The sequence below is a fragment of the Narcine bancroftii genome, chromosome 9 (genome assembly GCF_036971445.1).
Source record: "Narcine bancroftii isolate sNarBan1 chromosome 9, sNarBan1.hap1, whole genome shotgun sequence".
Taxonomy (NCBI): domain Eukaryota; kingdom Metazoa; phylum Chordata; class Chondrichthyes; order Torpediniformes; family Narcinidae; genus Narcine; species Narcine bancroftii.
Genome location: NC_091477.1, coordinates 18000076 through 18019294, shown reverse-complemented (window position 1 = coordinate 18019294; position 19219 = coordinate 18000076). Strand labels below are relative to the sequence as shown.

Below are 19219 nucleotides of genomic sequence, written 5' to 3'. Positions count from 1 at the left end.
CCACATCACAATTTTGTACAATGATGTATAAAGCTTCTGCACTTTATTAGAAATAATGAGCTGGGTGCATTATAATCTTAATTTTAATATTTCAACATGATTGTACCCTATTATGGTAATGTCAATGGAGTTTAATAACTTGTATAACCCTTGCTGTACTTGACTGATGTATTTAAATAGCCCAACTTGACAGTGTGAAAGATCCATAAAACATTTCTTTAATTCATTGCACAGTATTTTAATAGTTACTAGATTACATAAGGATTATTGCATTCCCTCTTAAGGCTGAAAAGTTACTAACTTTAATTCACTTTGAACTTCAGGAGCTGTGTCCTATTCTCAATATGATATTCATCATTTCAACATCCTAAAAAAAAATAAAAAATATACAGCACAAATTCGGTGAAGACTTCAGAATTAATTCTCTCAATTTAACTATTTAATACCTGAAACAACAGTAACCCAGTTCTTTATGCTGATACATATTTTCAAGGAGAAGACAATGAAATTCATTTTAAAATTATGCAATCCAACAGCTTTAAATAATGTCCAAGTTACCATGACTTAAAATTGGAGCAGTAGAGAGATGTGGTATATAGATAAACACCATAATTTCAGTCTTCATCAACCATCAGCCTTGTCCTACGTTAATTCAATATTTTTATTCTTCCATGATTCCATGGTCTATTCCCAGATTCTACCAATCAGCTGCACACTGGAGCAAATTTTTAAGAATAATTAATCTGCCAACGAGCTTGTCTTTGAAATGCTGGCGGGAAATGGATTGCCAAAAAAGAAGTCACTGGGAGGAAGTACAAATTTCACATAGTCTGCAGTGGAGGTCAGGATTGAACCCAGAGGCCTGGCACTGTGGGACAGTGATTGCCATTGTGCTACTTTGAAAATCCCTGGTATCTGGTACCTATGGGAAATAGAAGATGCTGGATAAGTGTATTTTTCAGTTGCTTGAGACTATTGTAACAATGCCTAACTAATACACCTACATTAAGAATAAACGGTTTAAAAGACAAATGTATTTACATTGAACAAACATCACTTGCATGAATATATAAACCTTAAAGTATCTTACTTTATTTTCAGCAGCATTCTTTGAAGACATTTAACCATCGCTGCATCTGCAGGTTCCTCCCCCTCCGCGGAGTTGCCCAAAAGACGATAACGTTATCGATAATTAACCCTTCTCCCACAATTTTACCAATAAAGCCTCTGAGCAGAGTGACTCTCAATAAGCAGGGATAAGGAGACACTTTAAGAGAGCCACCCCAATGGCAGCCTTGGCAACACCATTGCTGTTTCACACAATTTTATTCAAACACCTGCTATGAGCAATGCTTGATAAAGGCACTGGCTGAATACTTGCTCCCACGTTTACCTTATAATGTCAAACTTGCATATTTTTTATTGATTATTTTATTCTTATTTTTTTTATCTCTTTTTGAGCCAATTGCTTGAGGTTGCCTGCTTCTTGAATTGCAGATATCAGGTGTTTTACTGTAATTCAATTATATTTCAATAATCTTCCTTAAATGTCTCGTATGGTGTCCAGTCAAGGATGAATTTGGATATACAATCTTTTTCAATTAACTAAAAACCAAAAAAAAATGCTAGAAATGTGGAAAAGAGTCTATAGTCTGAAAAACAAAGGTAATGCATCAAGATAACCTTCCATTATGGAAAAAGAACAGGTCACCTGAAATTTTAACTTTACTTTTTCCATTGATGCTGTCTGATCATTTAAGTATTTCCTGCAATTCTGTTATTATTTCAGAATCCCTGCATCTACTGCTTTAAGCTTTTGCTTTAATTGATTAAACTCCTGCTGCAGATCTTCAAATATTTTTGCCTTAACAGCTGCAAAACTGTTCATGTGGACAGCCACATACCAAAGTACTGGAATGATTCTTCAGTTGATGTCAGTTCAACCAGTAGGTTGCCACAGTGTTCCCTGCAGGAAAAGTAAATATATTTCAAGGAGAGAATGAATGTGATCCAAATAATTGATTCTTCTCAGCGATTTTCAATGAGAGTTACCCGTGTAATCCTGCAACTTTTACTTCACTGTATGAGTTGCAGAGTACAAGAGGAGAGCAGGGGAAATAGGATGGTGCTAGGGTCTCCCTTCCCTCCAGAGACTTCATTTACTGGGCCCAAGGAATTTTTGGAGACTCTTTGCATTGAGTGCATCTTTAACCCACTACCATCAAGAAGTTACAGGAGTATCAAATTCATGATTGCCAGGCTGGGGATTAGCTTCTCCCCACAGGCTATGAGACTGTGAATTATCTCAAATATTTATCAATAATTTTCTTTTGATTATTTATGTGATAATTATATACTGTGTATTGTGGGTTTTCTGTGTGTGCACCATTGTCTGGTGAGATGATGTCTCGTCAGGCTATAGGTTTACAATCAGATGATAATAAACTTGAACTTAAGGGAGAGAATGAATATTTTAAAAGAGAGGACTTTAGGACACTTTTGAATGCAAGTAACATGCTCAATGTAGTGGAAGATTTCTTGTTCTTAAAACTGTCGAGTTGGGGGTAGTGTCAATGGTGGACAGGAAACCCTTGTGAAAATGTAATACTCCTGCCCCTTGCTTTATTATACATCTTAGGCACACCAGGATGATATTTTTATTTGCTTCACTATTTATTTAAACATGCAGCACGTTAACAGGCTATTTCATCCCACGACTCAATCTTTGGCTCTCTAACAGCATTGTGCTAACTGTGCCACTCATGTTCCTTCCAAGTGTCCTATTCCTCATTAGTGATCCCTATTGAGTACTGAATGGAGTCATGACATGCATGCTACATTAAAAGTTGAGTTCAAAACAAGAGAACATGAATAAATAAACCTGAATGGGCTGATTGGCATTCTATTCATACGTACACAAAGAAAGGCATAAAGATTCTAGATCTTCAGAAAAATTAAAGTTCTTTGAACTCATTATAAATTGTTAATGGCATATCAGCTTTGTATTCGCCCAATCTCTAGCAAGGCTTTTGACAGGTTCCCACATGGTTGGCTGGTTCAGAAGGTCACCTCACATTGGTTACAGAATTCACTTTATGTTGGCTGTGAAGGGTTGTCTCTCAGATCGGACACCCATGACTAGGTGTGCGTCACTGGGATTAGCTCTGGAGTTGCCATCTATATTAATGATTTTGATGACAATGTGGTCAGTATGGTTTGTAAGTTTGCACCTATTTTCTTTTATATTCATCTCCAACTTTCTAACCACTCACTTATACTTGTGGCAACTTAATAGCAGCCAAAGTCCCCTGTTCTTGGGTCTTTGGGAAGTAGGAAGAAAGTACAATACCGAAGGGAAAGCCATATGGTTTTCAGGAAAATATGCCAACTCCACACACTCTGAATGGGTTTCCTCCGTGTACTCGGGTTTCCTCCCGCCATTCAAAATACTCCAGGGTTGTAGATCACTTGGGTGTAATTGGCAGGCATGGGCTTGTGAGCTGAAATGGCCTGGTTCCATGCTGTGTGTCAAAATTTAAATTTAATTTAAAAGTATTCTTGTCATAACACAACCTTGTTGATTTTAATGCTGATGGAAGCTCAGTGATCATGCAGAGGTTCACAATGTTGGTGCATGTCCATGGACAGCCACATTTAAGCAGCAGTTGCCACAGAGTTTTTCACTTAACAAAGTCAAAAGGTCAGAGTGTCACAAGCAGTTTCTGGTCAAAACATGTTTCTTGTGATCAATCAGTAATTCCTCTTGACGATCTAAAGCCACCCCAGAATTCTGTAAGAATTCTTCAGAATGAATTTGAGCTTGTATATTCCCAGAGATGAAGTGATAGGAGATGCCTTGGTAATTCCTATACCAGACTAAAGCCCCTTCTTGATGGCATTTCCAAAGCAATTTTCCATGATTCTGGATTTAAATTTAGACATACAGCATGGCCCACAAGCCTATACACTTTTGGAGGGTAGGAGGAAACCAGAATACTCAGAGGAAACCCACACAGACACAGGAAGAATGTACAAATTCCTTCCAGGCAGTGCCAGATTTAAACCTCGGTCACTGCAAGGTAATTGTGTTGCACTAACTGTGACACTAATTGTGCCACCCGTGATCTTAGATGTGAACCAGTGGAGTCTGCTAATTAATCTCTCTCACGCTAGGAGATTGATAGATAGTTTAAATAATATCTATCATTCTTAAAGAACAATGAATTGTAGTCTTTATTCACCCTTGTATTTTTGTTTTGGAGATCTAATTTCATTCTTATTACCACGTGGGATACAAGAAAAAGCATGGATTAAAGTAAATCATTGATTAAAAATCAATTCTCTGAAGCTAAGTAACAGGTTTACAGAGGCTACCAATTTTAGCATTGTCCAGGCCACACTTTCCTTCCGGCCAATCACAATGTCAAAACACCAGGCACAAATTAAAATGATGGCCATCATCATAAACATAACATTTGCATTTTTATCAAATTTGGGAAAACAAATATGCAATAAATAGGTGGTATAAGGTCAACCTTACTGCTGTGAGGTCAACCTTTTCATCAGTAAAAAATGAGGTTAATTTGGTGTGCCATCTCTTTAATCAGCAAATATTAAGACAGGCCTTTGCAGTTGGAAAATTAATGATATTCTGACTAGAAAATTTGCATCTTTGTAAACTACAAATGACCTGTTTTAGCAATCTGGCAATGCTTGATATGGCAGCCTCAATGCACATCACATACTCCCAAGTAGAAGTCTGAGACAAAATAATAAATGTGCGCAATTAAGTTAATTAGATTTGTAATGAATGCAATTAAAAAGCAATAGAATTGTTAAAAGGGAAATGTGGATAAAATGATTTCATGTTTTCATTAAAAATAGACAAAATCAGTCACCAACAAACAAAATTCCTCACAAGACTGAATTTAAAAGTATAGGCCTTCATCTATGATTCTGAAAACCAAATGCTTTTTTGCTGCATGTACTGTATATTTTCAGGTGTTCTAGAGAGAGTGAGGAGAAGATGCAGCTCGGTTGGCGAGCAGGTAGAGGGCATCTGCGCAAGACAGGTGGGCGACCGGGGAGAGAGCGAGGCGAGAAAGCGACTCGGGTGGCGATCGGGGAGAACGTAGCTGACCTGGGCTGGAAAGAGGCAGACGCGTGCCCGGCAGGGTGAGCTTTTTGTTTTAATGCAGGATCAATGGCCATCTTCATTACCCAGAATCCCCCACACACAGCTGGAACCACTCTGCATTTCCCAGAACAGTTTCAACTGTGTGATGGATGATGGGTAACAAAGACAGCTATTGTTTGTTGAGCCTACTTCAATGTAGCATTGCTCCATAAAAAGGGCTTATGTTTTTGCGCGAATCTATACTGCCGCTATTTTAATTCGATAAATCAGAATACTGAGAAGTGACTGATTCCGAAGATCTTGAATAAAAGGATAAGCACTTGTATTCTCAAAGGACAGACATTACTCCTTAAATAATAATTTTCCCAGTCCTTATTTGTCAATATCATAATTAGGAATGAATCCAAAGCTTTTATTCAGGTATTAGAAGCACATATTTAGGATGTCCAATTATTATTGTGCTTCGGAAAGGAAGGAGTTGAGACTTCAATCAACATTCTACTCCAGCAGAATTGTTTTCATCTGCAAAGCAAAATTAGCAATAATAAGAGGATAATCAACAGAGGTGTTCAAAGTGACCAACACAAAAAAAAACAGGTTATTCTTTTGTTCCTACATTTTGAAAAATGGTGTATTTATGAATTAATATTTGGTCTTGGAATATGGTGAAAAAAAAAATCAGACTTGAACAAGTTATCTCACCTCAATTCATTTTCCAGACAAAAGTTGAATTGTTTTAAATGATTGAATTTATATATACCAGTATATTTCCATATATAATTAAAATCTTGTGGGATTGGTCTGAAAAATAACATTTCCTCTATTAGTTTTTAATTTCAAAATAATGAAAACAGTAATATCCAAATAAAAGGGAAGCAGGACCTTTGGGGAGAAAGCTTCTTTGATCTGGGTTATCCAAAGTTTAAAAAATAAATGAATTGTTGGTATAATTTTAAAACCTAGAGAAATTTCAGGTGAATTAAATTTGGCATTCATTTCCCAATATCACACAGCTTCAATAACACAATGAACGAAAATCTTATCTCAAATACATATTCAATGTTATTCTCCAGTCAGACATTTTAACATTATGGGAGGAAGTGCATAAGATTTTGATTGCATGTATGAATAAAACAACACCGATTAAAGCCCAAATAAAGCAATATATTTATTTAATTATCCTGAGTTTATCCTTAATTATTATCCTTGATAATTATCCTTAATTATCAAGAAGTACTCCAGTACAGATGAATATAAAGTATGCAAATCTTTTCCTTTTGGTTTCAGTATCAAGTTCTCTCAAAGGTGAATTATTTGATTTCATTGCTCAGCAAAGCTTTTCCTAAACAGTGTCCAGAAATACCACCTCCGAAAAAGTATCCTCAATGCAACAGAGTGACATTTTCATTTTTCATTGCAAATACTCTTACAATGCTCCAGCAGTATTGTCAAATTAATGTCAAATCGCTGTGAAATGTTGATATAACTTGGTATTGACTCATGCCCACTTGGAGCAGGGATTATTTGGCCAAAGTGAGTTTTTCTATTCTGTAAGTCTGAGAAATTGAAATGTAGCTTTTTTAAATAGGAAATTTATATCCCACAATATCAAAACTTCTTGTAGCATAATTTGATTTTCCAATCTCGTACTCAAAAAAATTACAAGCTTCAAAGTGCCATGAAAAGTCATTAGTCTCAAAATCAAACCAGTTCAAATGATCTGAGAGGTTGTAGGTTTCTGCCCTTTTATGATTTAGCTGATTGGAATTGCACTGAAGTTCAAATGAGCTGACTTTCGTTGAACAGCTGTTAACAATGAGCAGCTCTCCAGTGACCTCTTTGGTTACACTAAAACTATTCAGCTCCAAACCTCATCACACTTCTCAGTCAAATCATGAACATAAGAGGTGCCTGCCCTTGCTTTCAAGACAGAATCTCACTGAGCTATCAAATAGCTTGGAGAAAACATAAGTCAATGTTCTTCAAAAGAAAAGCATTCCAATGGTTAAAGTCATCTTTCACACAAATAAAATGACAACTTTTGTTAGAAGTCAACCTTTCCAGGCCCAGAAATTTACTGCAGGAGTTCTTCAAAAATAATATCCTTGGTTCAATCATATTCAGCAGTTTCATTAACAATTTCCTTCCATCACAAGTTCAGAAGTGACTTGTTTGCACAATGTTCTGTTATGCATCATGGACTGACCTTTTGGATTGGAGATTCATCATAAAGGATGGAATTCTGCTGGGAACTCTGGGCGATTCGTGGTGCAGCTGAGTCGAGGTGTGCAGACAACGGGAGAATGGAACGCTCAGAACGACGTTGGAGCGGCAGTCAGTTCAGCAGAACTGCAGTTGGAGTGACGGACACCAACTGGAGAGCTGAATGTAAGGCATATGCCTCATAATTTAATGAGGGGTTAAAAATCACAATTTGAGAACCAAGGGTAAGTCATCTAAGAAGCCTTGAAAAAGGATTCATAAGCTTATGGCAACGCAACATCAGTTATTTCACTCTCCAACGTTCAATATGACATCTTTTTGTTATTCAGTTAAAGAACTGAATTTGGACATTGAGCCTTGAGGTTGAATTCCGTGGACTGTGTTTTTGGACTGACTTACATGACTGACTTGGGTTTTTAAGGGGATTTTTCTCTTTTTGAATATTGCCATGGACTGTAATGTTCTGAGGTTTTTTCTTTACATAAATACTGTAAAGATATGAAATCTGTATATTTGCTATAGGTACTTATAGTGGGGTTAATTGGGTTAAGACATTATAGGGTCAATAGTCATTATTAAATTTAAAATTGAAATTTAACCCTTTTGTTGCTGGTTTGAGGTGTAATAGTTCAATTTCATTTATAATTCCTTGGAAAATTAAATACCCAAGCCTGTGCATTATTAGATTTGGAGAGCTGAGCTCAAAAATATAAAGCAATTGTGAGTCTGACTTTATCTTTTACTAACAATATCATTAATATTGTTGAGTTCTGCACCATCTACCTCTTATGGTGGGGTCAAAAGCTGTTCTTTAACTGATTGGCCTCAATGTGTGGTTGGTATCAATGTGTCAAACATAAAACTTAACAGTTTCTGAACCTTTAAGTTTTGTTTCCATTCTGTCTCAAATTTCTGTTTTCTTTTTGTGATCTATTATCCTTTTGTGATGAGTGCTGATAAGGTCAGTGTTTATTGGACATTTTTAACTGGTGAGTTATTTTCTTGAACTACAGGAGGAGCTTAGGCTGATGATGTATTACAAATAAGGTCATCCTAGAGTGGTCCAGCATAGGAGTGGAGAGTTAATGCCTTTGGCTCAAGAAGCATCAGCGAGCAAAGATGTGCTACAAGGAAGGTGACAATATTTTGCATAGTAACCTAGAGTAGGTAGTCGAGGTGGAACTCGGGCAGTGGAATACTCCAATTGCATGATGTGGGAAATCTGGGGCAGCCCAAGAGTCCCTGAAGACTACAGCTGCAAGAGATGTATGAACCTGTAGCTCCTTAGGGAGCTAGAGCTAGATGAACCTTAGATCATTCGGGGGGCAGAGGGTGTGATAGACAGAAGCTAGAAGGAGACAGTCACACCTAAGAGGCAAGAGACAGGTAACTGGGTGACTGTTAGGAGATGGAAGGTGAATCGGCAGTCAGTGCAGAGCATCTTTGTGGCCATTCCCCTCAGCAACACTATATACCTGCTGGGAGGATGACCTATCTGGACTAGACAGCAGCAGCCAGATCAATAACACGGAGGTCAGATCTAAGTGTCAGAAAGGAAGGGTAAAGTCAGGCAGAACGATAGTCATAAGGGATGCAATAGTCTGGGGAACAGATAGGAGATTTGGCAGTTGTATAAGAGACTCCAGGATAATGTGTTACCTCCTGGAAAGGGGTAGAGGAAAGAAAATGTGAGCTGATTAATGTTAATACCATCTGGCTGGAGAGTTGATCCTCTAATCTGTGGGTGGTCAGGGTGGGACAGTACATAAGGCCATGGACAGACATGTGAGCATGGGTGTGTGACTCAGGATTGAAATGGTTGGCAACTGGGAAGCCTTTGCTATGGTGGAGGGAGCGGAGGTGCTCAATGAAGCGATCGGATGGACATGGAAGCCATAGGTGGTCATGTATAGGAAGGCAAGATGAAAATTAATTGGGGTAAGGGAGTAGCTCTGTGAAGACAGAGCCTGGTTTTTGATCTTACCTTGAAGAAGGGCTCAGGCTTGAAATGCCTGTTATATATCTTTGCCTCTTATGGACGCTGGAGGACCTGCTGAGTTTCTCTAGCACTTTTACGTATTAAGCAGAATGACATCTGTTGGTTTATGATTCCTGCAGTTATTTCCATCACTTGAGTGAGCACAGCAGTTATGTTTGGATCCATATCACTCTAGTTGTACAGTCAGGATTCTCAGCAGGTCCAGGTAAGCTCCAAGGTATAACAAATGGAGACTGCCAGGTTTAAGCTTCCACTAAATTTTTAATGGTTCTTTCATAACTCCATGCATACAAATCAGTCCTAATTAGCACTAAATTATCACTCTCTCTCTCTCACACACCATAAGACCAGTTAGTACGGAAAATAGAAGTTGTGACAAAGGCTCATCATGAATGATCTTCTGGCATTAGAGTTCTGCAGTATTTGTAATGGAGAGAATTATAAGCTACTCTATGAGAAAAGATACACTAATTTGCATTTCAATTATATTTTGTTGCATTGCTTAAATCTGTCCTGAAGTATTATAAATAAATAAATAAATAAATTGTTAATATAAATCTAAACTAAACTCACTTAGAAGTAATTTATGCTGCTTCAAATATTTCATGGTCTTTTTCTTTGGCTTGGCTTCGCGGACGAAGATTTATGGAGGGGGTAAATGTCCACGTCAGCTGCAGGCTCGTTTGTGGCTGACAAGTCCGATGCGGGACAGGCAGACACGGTTGCAGCGGTTGCAGGGGAAAATTGGTTGGTTGGGGTTGGGTGTTGGGTTTTTCCTCCTTTGCCTTTTGTCAGTGAGGTGATTTCATGGTCTAATCACTGTAGAAACAACAGAAACAGGAAAATAGGAGCATCAACAGGGATTCAGCCCCTTCACTCTTGTAGTTGTATTCAATAGAATCGTATGTTATCAACATATTCATGCTCTTTGTATTGATACAGTTTTTCTCAAGAAATCTATCTCCTTAAATACATTGGGTTGCCATGGTAGAGAATCCTATGGATTTATCCCCCTCTGCATGAAGAAACATCTCCCCTTTTCAGTCCAAAATGTCTTGTCTCTTCTCCAATGACTGTGAACCCTGACTATTAATTGAATTCCCTTGATGGAAATTATACCCTGTCTGAGGTAAGAGACGAAAACTGCATGAAATACTCCATGACCAACATACTTAACTCTTTGTTCGACCTGCATATTTACTTTCAGTCACTGGTGTGAGCGGATATTCAGATCCCTTTGTAAATCAATATTTACCATTCTATTGTGAATTACATAATCACCAGCCCTCCTGTTTTCCAACCAAAGTTAACATTTTTATTCACATAATAAATGTTTCCTACTAATCCGACGACGTTTAGATCTGGCCATTGCCAGACCAGAAAAAACGCTGGAAAACAGAAATTGGCCCCAAAGGGAACCCCCTAATATGCCCAACCCCTAGTCTTGCCGACTCATTCCACGTACATATTGCCGTGTTATCAAAGGTAGAACAAAGCTTAAAACAAGAAATAATACAACCAAACAAGGTTTTTTATTGTTTCATTTAATTTTAGCTATACAGACATACAGCACGGTAACAGGCCATTTCACGAATCAGTGCTGCCCAATTTGCACCCAATTAACCTAAATCCCCCAGTATGTATTGAACTATGGGAGGAAACCAGGGAGAAAAAAAAACTTTTCTGGCTTTCATTTTCAGCAAAAAACTTAAAAAGTCTGCTCCTTTTGTTTTTTAAGTCATACACAGTTGACGATCCAATTCTATAAGTACTCACGCGGTCTTTACAGAATTTCTTTCATTTAACTTTTTCAGTAACTCCATCTTTTCAAACATAGACAATGATTTATGCCTACGCTTATTAGCACTAGCACCACCTTCTGCACCTCATGGTCTCTTGGATGACATCCTGAAGGGCTAAAATACAGCTGAATTTAAGAAATTAATAGGACTGTAGTATCAAAACACTCAGCTGCAGTGTAAACAGATGCTAGCATATTAGTGTTGCTATCAGCATTGATCAGCATAAAACTCCTTGCATAAAACTCCTTGCATAAAACTCCTTGCATAAAACTCCTTGCATAAAACTCCTTGCATAAAACTCCTTGCATAAAACTCCTTGCATAAAACTCCTTGCATAAAACTCCTTGCATAAAACTCCTTGCATAAAACTCCTTGCATAAAACTCCTTGCATAAAACTCCTTGCATAAAACTCCTTGCATAAAACTCCTTGCATAAAACTCCTTGCATAAAACTCCTTGCATAAAACTCCTTGCATAAAACTCCTTGCATAAAACTCCTTGCATAAAACTCCTTGCATAAAACTCCTTGCATAAAACTCCTTGCATAAAACTCCTTGCATAAAACTCCTTGCATAAAACTCCTTGCATAAAACTCCTTGCATAAAACTCCTTGCATAAAACTCCTTGCATAAAACTCCTTGCATAAAACTCCTTGCATAAAACTCCTTGCATAAAACTCCTTGCATAAAACTCCTTGCATAAAACTCCTTGCATAAAACTCCTTGCATAAAACTCCTTGCATAAAACTCCTTGCATAAAACTCCTTGCATAAAACTCCTTGCATAAAACTCCTTGCATAAAACTCCTTGCATAAAACTCCTTGCATAAAACTCCTTGCATAAAACTCCTTGCATAAAACTCCTTGCATAAAACTCCTTGCATAAAACTCCTTGCCACTCATAATACACCCATACTCATGTTATTTGAAAACTTAGAAATGTCATACTGTACTTCCATCATCCTGATATAAACATGAAAGTCTGCAGACACCATGGTTGAAGTAAAAACATAATGCTGGAGAAACTCAGCTGGTCAAAAGGACTACTTTGTGTAGCAAGGATAAAAATACCTTGATGAAGGGCTCAAGCTCGAAATGTTGGTTATGTATCTTTACCTTTGCTACATAAAGTACACAGTTTGACCTGCTGAGTTTCTCCAGCACCGTGTGTTTTTACTTCTTCAACCTGATCATTAATATATAACTGATCATTAATGAATAACTGGGAAGCAATCAGCAAATTTTTTTATTTTTTTTTAATGCTGTGCTAGTAGGGCATTAATAGCGCTTGTAAGCAGCCTAATTACTCTCATTTTATTTCCAGGTTGTCAAATAATTTTCATTCTAGTGGTGATTGAAGAACCTGAGTCATTAGAGACTGCAAAATACTTTATTCAACAAGCAGGCAAATACTTTGGAGACCTTCCAGATTGAAGGCCCAAACTCAAAAAAAAACTTTGAGGTTCTTAAAATTTACATTTAAATTTATTAGACTGGGGTGGGCAATCTTTTTAAACTTCCATTCCGCCTTAAGTATTCCCTATGCCATAAGTGCTCTGTGATTAGTAAGGGATTACCTAAGGTGGTATGTGAGTGGAAAGAAAAACCACTATTTTAATTGTACCTAATTGACTCGTTATGTGCACGATTTCAGAACTCCAAAGGAAATGGGCCAATGACAATTTTTCTCAAGTAAAATATTTCAGGAACAGTTGGGTCTAGCTAGAGCAATGGATCTCAACCTTCCCTTCTCACTCGCCTACCACCTTAAGCCATCCCTTACTAATCACAGAACACATGGTATAATGAATACTTAAGGTGGAATGTGAGTTTTTTTTAAAGTTTGCCCACCCCTGGTCTAAAAGAATAACTCTTAACATTCATACAGCTGCAGTAGAAGGGCAAGGCCACAATCACAGTGTTACTATTAAAAGTAAAGATTAATACAAAGCAGGGACAGCATGTTAGGACTCTCGTGGTGTTTAGCCAAGAGCCAGATGGCTGTGGAAAAGTAACTGTCTTCAGAAACTGTCTAACAGGGGTGTAGTAAGGCACTGACAAGTACGATGGATCAGAGAGATCTAGGAATGCAGATGCATAGTTCTGTGAAAGTGGCATCACCGTTAGATAGGGTTGTAAAAAGAGCTTTGTCATATTGGCCTTCATAAATCAAAGTATTGAATATCAGAGCTGGGATGCTATGGTAAAGTTTCATAAGACATTGGTGAGGCCAAATTTGGAGTATTTGGTGCAGTTTTGGTCACCTATCTACAGGAAAGGTATCAATAAGATTGAAAGTGAAGAGAAGATTTACTAGGATGCTGCCTGGACTTTCAGAACTAAGTTACAGGGAAAGGTAAAACAGGTCAGAACTCTTATCCCTGGCACAAAGAATGAAGGGAGATTTGATAGAGGTATTTAAAATTATGAGGGGTGTAAACAGAATAAATGTAGATAGCCTTTATTCCACTGAAGGTAGGTGAGATACAAAACCAAGGACATGGGTTAAGAGGGAAAGGGGTAAAGTTTCAGGGGAACGTCTTCACGCAGAGAGTGGTGAGAGGGTGGAATGAGATGCCAGCTGAGGTGATGACTGCAGGCTCAATTTAAAGTTTTAAAAAGAATTTGGACAGGTACATGGAGAGGAAGGTATGAAGGGCTATGTACTGGGTTCAGGTCAATGGGACTAGGCAGAAAAATTGCTTGGCACAGACTAGAAGGGCCAAAAGGCATCTTCTGTGCTGTAATATTCAATGATTCTATCCCCATTGGTACACTGTTTTCCACTCTTGAGGCTTCCTGATGGAAGGGGGAAGCAGAATATGTCCAGGGTGTGTGGTGTCCTTTAGTGTGGTGGCTGCCTTTTCAAAGCAGCAGTTCATCTAAGTGGAATTCATGGAGAGGAGAGAAGTTTGTTTAATGTTCTGAGCTGCATTTACCACATTGTATTGCTTTTGATCTTGATCAGAGAAGCTCCTGTACCAGGCTGTGAATCATCCAGCAAGTATGCTTTCAGTGATGCACCTATCGATGTTGTTGAGGGCCAAAGGGAACAAGCTGAACTTCCTTCACCTTCCAAGAAAGTTGAGGCAATGGTGAGCATCCTTGATCATCACATTAGCAAGATTGTTCCAGGTCAGGTTCTTGGATATGTTTATTCCTGAGAACTTGAATCTAGTTCAAGTTTATTGTCACATGATAGTGTTTCGTGAGCAGACCAGTGGGCATCTCATGCACAGTGCAGTGCCAATAATAATAAAGGGAACATCATTTTATTGTTTTGGGATTCATTAAGGAGTCTGATAATGGCAGGGGGAAAAAACCTGTCCTTGAATCTGATGGTGTGCGATTTCATACTTGTGAATCTTATTCCTGAGAGGAGGATGTAGAGAGTCTGAAGGTGGGATGAGGTTGGCTGCTTTTCTAAGGCAATGCGAGTTATACATGGAGTTGGTGGACGATTAATGATGCACTCTTTATCAATATCGAAGGTTTTTTTTATAATGAATTCTAAGCTGCTCCTCAATCTTCAGATTTACTATTTCTCTTGCGACTTAATTTATTTCTTGTTTGACTGTGATTCTGTACTTTATGAACCATGGTTGGGCCCACTTGAACAGGATCTTGACATTTTCTCATGATAGACCATGATGTTTTGATGTTTAGCCAATTTCATTGAATTCTCAACAGTCCTTTTGGTATATTTCATAAATATTATAGGCAATATTGTCTTTCTTGTCAACATTACTAATCATCTCGCTCTGCAAAAATATGATTCTTGTATGATCATTTACTGATGATCTCTTCAAATAATCAGTTTCAAATAACTGATGATAAAACTCCTTAAAACTGAAATTCTTTTCAAATAATATGTGACCTAATTATGTTTATGATGTAATACAGGCTGATGCATAATTAATTAACAAAAAAAAAATAGCTGCTCTGTTTTTAACCTGCATTTCACACTATCTCAGCTTTTGATGCTTGTTTAATATGGGTGCCAAACTTCTCAGGGAAAGTGATGATCCTTCAGATTAAACTTTGGAGTTAAGGTGCCAGGTTTCAACAGTTTGAAAAGCTCCAGACTTGTTTCTACACTTATTTCTCTCATTAATTAACACCATGACTTAACGATGACTTCAAGACATTGCTAACAATCTTTATCTCTAATGCTGAGGTTCCCAGGACAGATACTTGGCAATTTATCTGCTGTTGCTATTAAGTTCACCATGGCAGTCTCAATAAAGGATCCCAACTTGAAATGTTGATTGACTATTTCTTTCCTGATCCACTGAGTACCTCTAGCTACTCTTTTTTTTCCATTGTCACTGACAATTATCTTTTAAGCAAATAGTTTCTACTGTTAATAACAAGTCAAGAATTAACACTGGAATTACATGAGTTAGTCCCACTTGCCTGTGCTTCAAATCCTTCTCTGTCTATTTACCTGTCTAAATACCTTTTAAACAATGCTCAGAAATTTGGGATATTCAGTCCCAAGGATATTTTGGAACTGTAAATATCAATGATGCACATTAGCGCCAACAAACTGCCTTGGAAAATAATTCTTTTATTGAGATGCAAATACTTTGGTAAATTACTAATTATGCAAAATACAACAATCAAGAGTTATATTTCAATGTGTTCATCAACAAGATTTTTAAAAATACTTGGTTCTCATTACATATATTTTGCTTCATGCTTTCCTTTGTATCATTATGTTAAATATCACATGAAGATACCATTATAAATGCTTTTGTACAAGGTCATCAAGAAAAAAGGTAAGGCCAAGAAAATCCAAACACTCAATCACTTTTTCAGATGCATCTGTTCAAGGATTGCAGTGAGGTGGGTGATGTGATTTGTGATTGCAGCATCAAATGTACATAAGATGAAATAATGTCTACTGCAATGTCAAAGCATTGCCCAGGGAAATGTGGCACATTGTTCTAAGGTCTATCTGTCCTTGGGTACTCTCTAAGCAATCTTATTTATGTAGCACAATTCCCAGAGCAGTTCCAACTTGGGCTTACATCCCAAAATCCCCTGGTTTTTGCATCCTGGTACTAATCTTAACCCTACAAGTTTTCCAAATGTCTCTCCAACTCCCATCCCCATTCCATAATCCAATCTTTAACCCAATGTTTACCCTAACTGTGATGCCCAATTTTCTGATCAAATCCTAAATAAAGCCCTGTTCTGAAGCAAACATTGATACCCATATCCACAAATGAAAAAAGTACATTAGAATTAGTGTTGCATCACTATTGCAACAAGATGCTTATTTTGAGATCTTGGTGGTTTTACAAGTGAAATTCATCAGAAGTAGTAGATTCTTTGATTCAAAGTAATTTCCTGCATGGAATAGCCTCTTATATTTAAAAGAAAATCTTGAATATACTTGCTTGAGACAATATTCAATATAGTAAAAATGCATTCAAGGAAAATTAAAATTTTATGTTCTTCAATCAATAGGTTATTGTTTTATGCAACTGCCTCAGGGATAGATAAACAGACCTGTTACTAGCACACAGAAACATTCCAATTTTTGCTGCCTCAAGATTGTGAAAGAGAAACGTGATAAAAGGAAATGTAATATATTTTTATTCAGGTAAAATAGAAATTTATGTTCCCTGGGCCCTTATTTCTGTCCTTCAACTGATCTCATATTAGTCTGTTCCAATATTTGCCCATACCTGTACACACTACTAATCTCACTATGACTGTTTTCTGGTGGCCAGAATATCAGACTGTAAAGCTACCTATTCTACCCCAAAGAGGCTGTCGGTGGACACCTAAAAGTGGAGAACCTGGCCAGGAGGAGCAGTAGGTATATTCTCCGGCTCAGAGAATTCCCCATTGCACCTGAAAGCAGCAGTGGGACTATGGCCACGGTCCACAGCAGTTGGCGTTCGCTCAGACGCGGCTCTCCTTCAGCCGGACAGAAAGGAGTCTTCTCTGCGGCCACCTGAATGTCCCAGCTGCACTCCCACAGCCGCGTCTGCCGGCACATTACCTGTGTCCAAGCACCTGAAATCAGCTTATATTAATGGGCTTTAATTATTCCACTCAATTTGATTAGTTGGGAGTAATATTTATACATAAAATCATCACAAAAAAGTTGATTTTGGTGATGAAACACTAAAAATTGCCAGGAGCAAAAATATTGATAGTCAGTTGACATGTCAGCATGTGTAACCTGTTTAAGATAGCAGACAAATTAGTGATTTGTATTCTTGAGATAACTTGTGAGAGCACAAATGGGTAGGAGAAGAGGAAAATATACGATGATACATACTGGGACAGAGAGATAATAGAATAGTATAAAGATTTAAATTGTCATCGATGTTTACTGGCTGTGAGCTGCAAGGAGGTTACATTCAGTTGCATGAGAGGTGTTGAAAATGGATAGAAAATATACAATTGTATTTGATTCAAACATGAATGATACTCAATTAATTCACTTAGTACTAAAATACTGCTGGTATACATTAAGTTTGTGCAATAGAATAATTTTACAAAAGCAAGGCTCTTCCATCAGAAATATATGGCTGCACACTTTAGATCAATGGTTTTCAAACTTTGTCTTTCCACTCACAGACCACCTTAAGTAATAAGTAATCCCTATGCAATAAGTGCTCTGTGCTTTGTAAGAGATTACTCAAGGTGGTCTGTGTGTGGAAAGACAAAGTTTGAAAACCACTGCTTTAGAAAGATGACTTGAATAATGGTTTTGCCACTACACTTTTTGCTCAGACTATCAGTAGATATTTTGGATGCCATACTTTATTTAAGAAAGGTGACAGACCATTTCCGAATAATGCCTGAACTCGATACAGTTCAGCAGACTTCCACAGTAAACTGGACTTGCAGTCCTCCAGACTCTTGTTGCTCTGACCTGCAGCCCATCACTTGTGTAGTTAAACATTATGATCTCAGCCATAAAAATGAGAAATCTGAAAACAGCATCACAAATAGAAATCTACATTTAGGAATAATGGTACCAGATTTCAATAACAACGCGAGCACCAATATCCCATGGTACGGCCGAGGGAGGGGCGCGAGCACCAATGTCCCATGGTACGGCCGAGGGAGGGGCGCGAGCACCAATGTCCCATGGTACGGCCGAGGGAGGGGCGCGAGCACCAATGTCCCATGGTACGGCCGAGGGAGGGGCGCGAGCACCAATGTCCCATGGTACGGCCGAGGGAGGGGCGCGAGCACCAATGTCCCATGGTACGGCCGAGGGAGGGGCGCGAGCACCAATGTCCCATGGTACGGCCGAGGGAGGGGCGCGAGCCCCAATGTCCCATGGTACGGCCGAGGGAGGGGCGCGAGCCCCAATGTCCCATGGTACGGCCGAGGGAGGGGCGCGAGCCCCAATGTCCCATGGTACGGCCGAGGGAGGGGCGCGAGCCCCAATGTCCCATGGTACGGCCGAGGGAGGGGCGCGAGCCCCAATGTCCCATGGTACGGCCGAGGGAGGGGCCCGAGCCCCAATGTCCCATGGTACGGCCGAGGGAGGGGCCCGAGCCCCAATGTCCCATGGTACGGCCGAGGGAGGGGCCCGAGCCCCAATGTCCCATGCTTCGGCCGAGGGAGGGGCGCGAGCCCCAATGTCCCATGCTTCGGCCGAGGGAGGGGCGCGAGCCCCAATGTCCCATGGTTCGGCCGAGGGAGGGGCGCGAGCCCCAATGTCCCATGCTTCGGCCGAGGGAGGGGCGCGAGCCCCAATGTCCCATGCTTCGGCCGAGGGAGGGGCGCGAGCCCCAATGTCCCATGCTTCGGCCGAGGGAGGGGCGCGAGCCCCAATGTCCCATGCTTCGGCCGAGGGAGGGGCGCGAGCCCCAATGTCCCATGCTTCGGCCGAGGGAGGGGCGCGAGCCCCAATGTCCCATGCTTCGGCCGAGGGAGGGGCGCGAGCCCCAATGTCCCATGCTTCGGCCGAGGGAGGGGCGCGAGCCCCAATGTCCCATGCTTCGGCCGAGGGAGGGGCGCGAGCCCCAATGTCCCATGCTTCGGCCGAGGGAGGGGCGCGAGCCCCAATGTCCCATGCTTCG

At 39.4% G+C, this 19219-nt stretch overlaps 1 long non-coding RNA gene across 1 annotated transcript; it reads right to left on the bottom strand.

Moving 5' to 3' along the window:
• Nucleotides 1-421: 421 nt before the first annotated feature.
• Nucleotides 422-1968, bottom strand: LOC138742834 (uncharacterized). Its single transcript, XR_011344444.1, has 2 exons — nucleotides 1905-1968; nucleotides 422-922 (listed from the first exon to the last, which is right to left on the bottom strand). It is a non-coding gene; the product is annotated as an uncharacterized lncRNA (long non-coding RNA).
• Between the last annotated feature and the right edge of the window lie 17251 nt (nucleotides 1969-19219).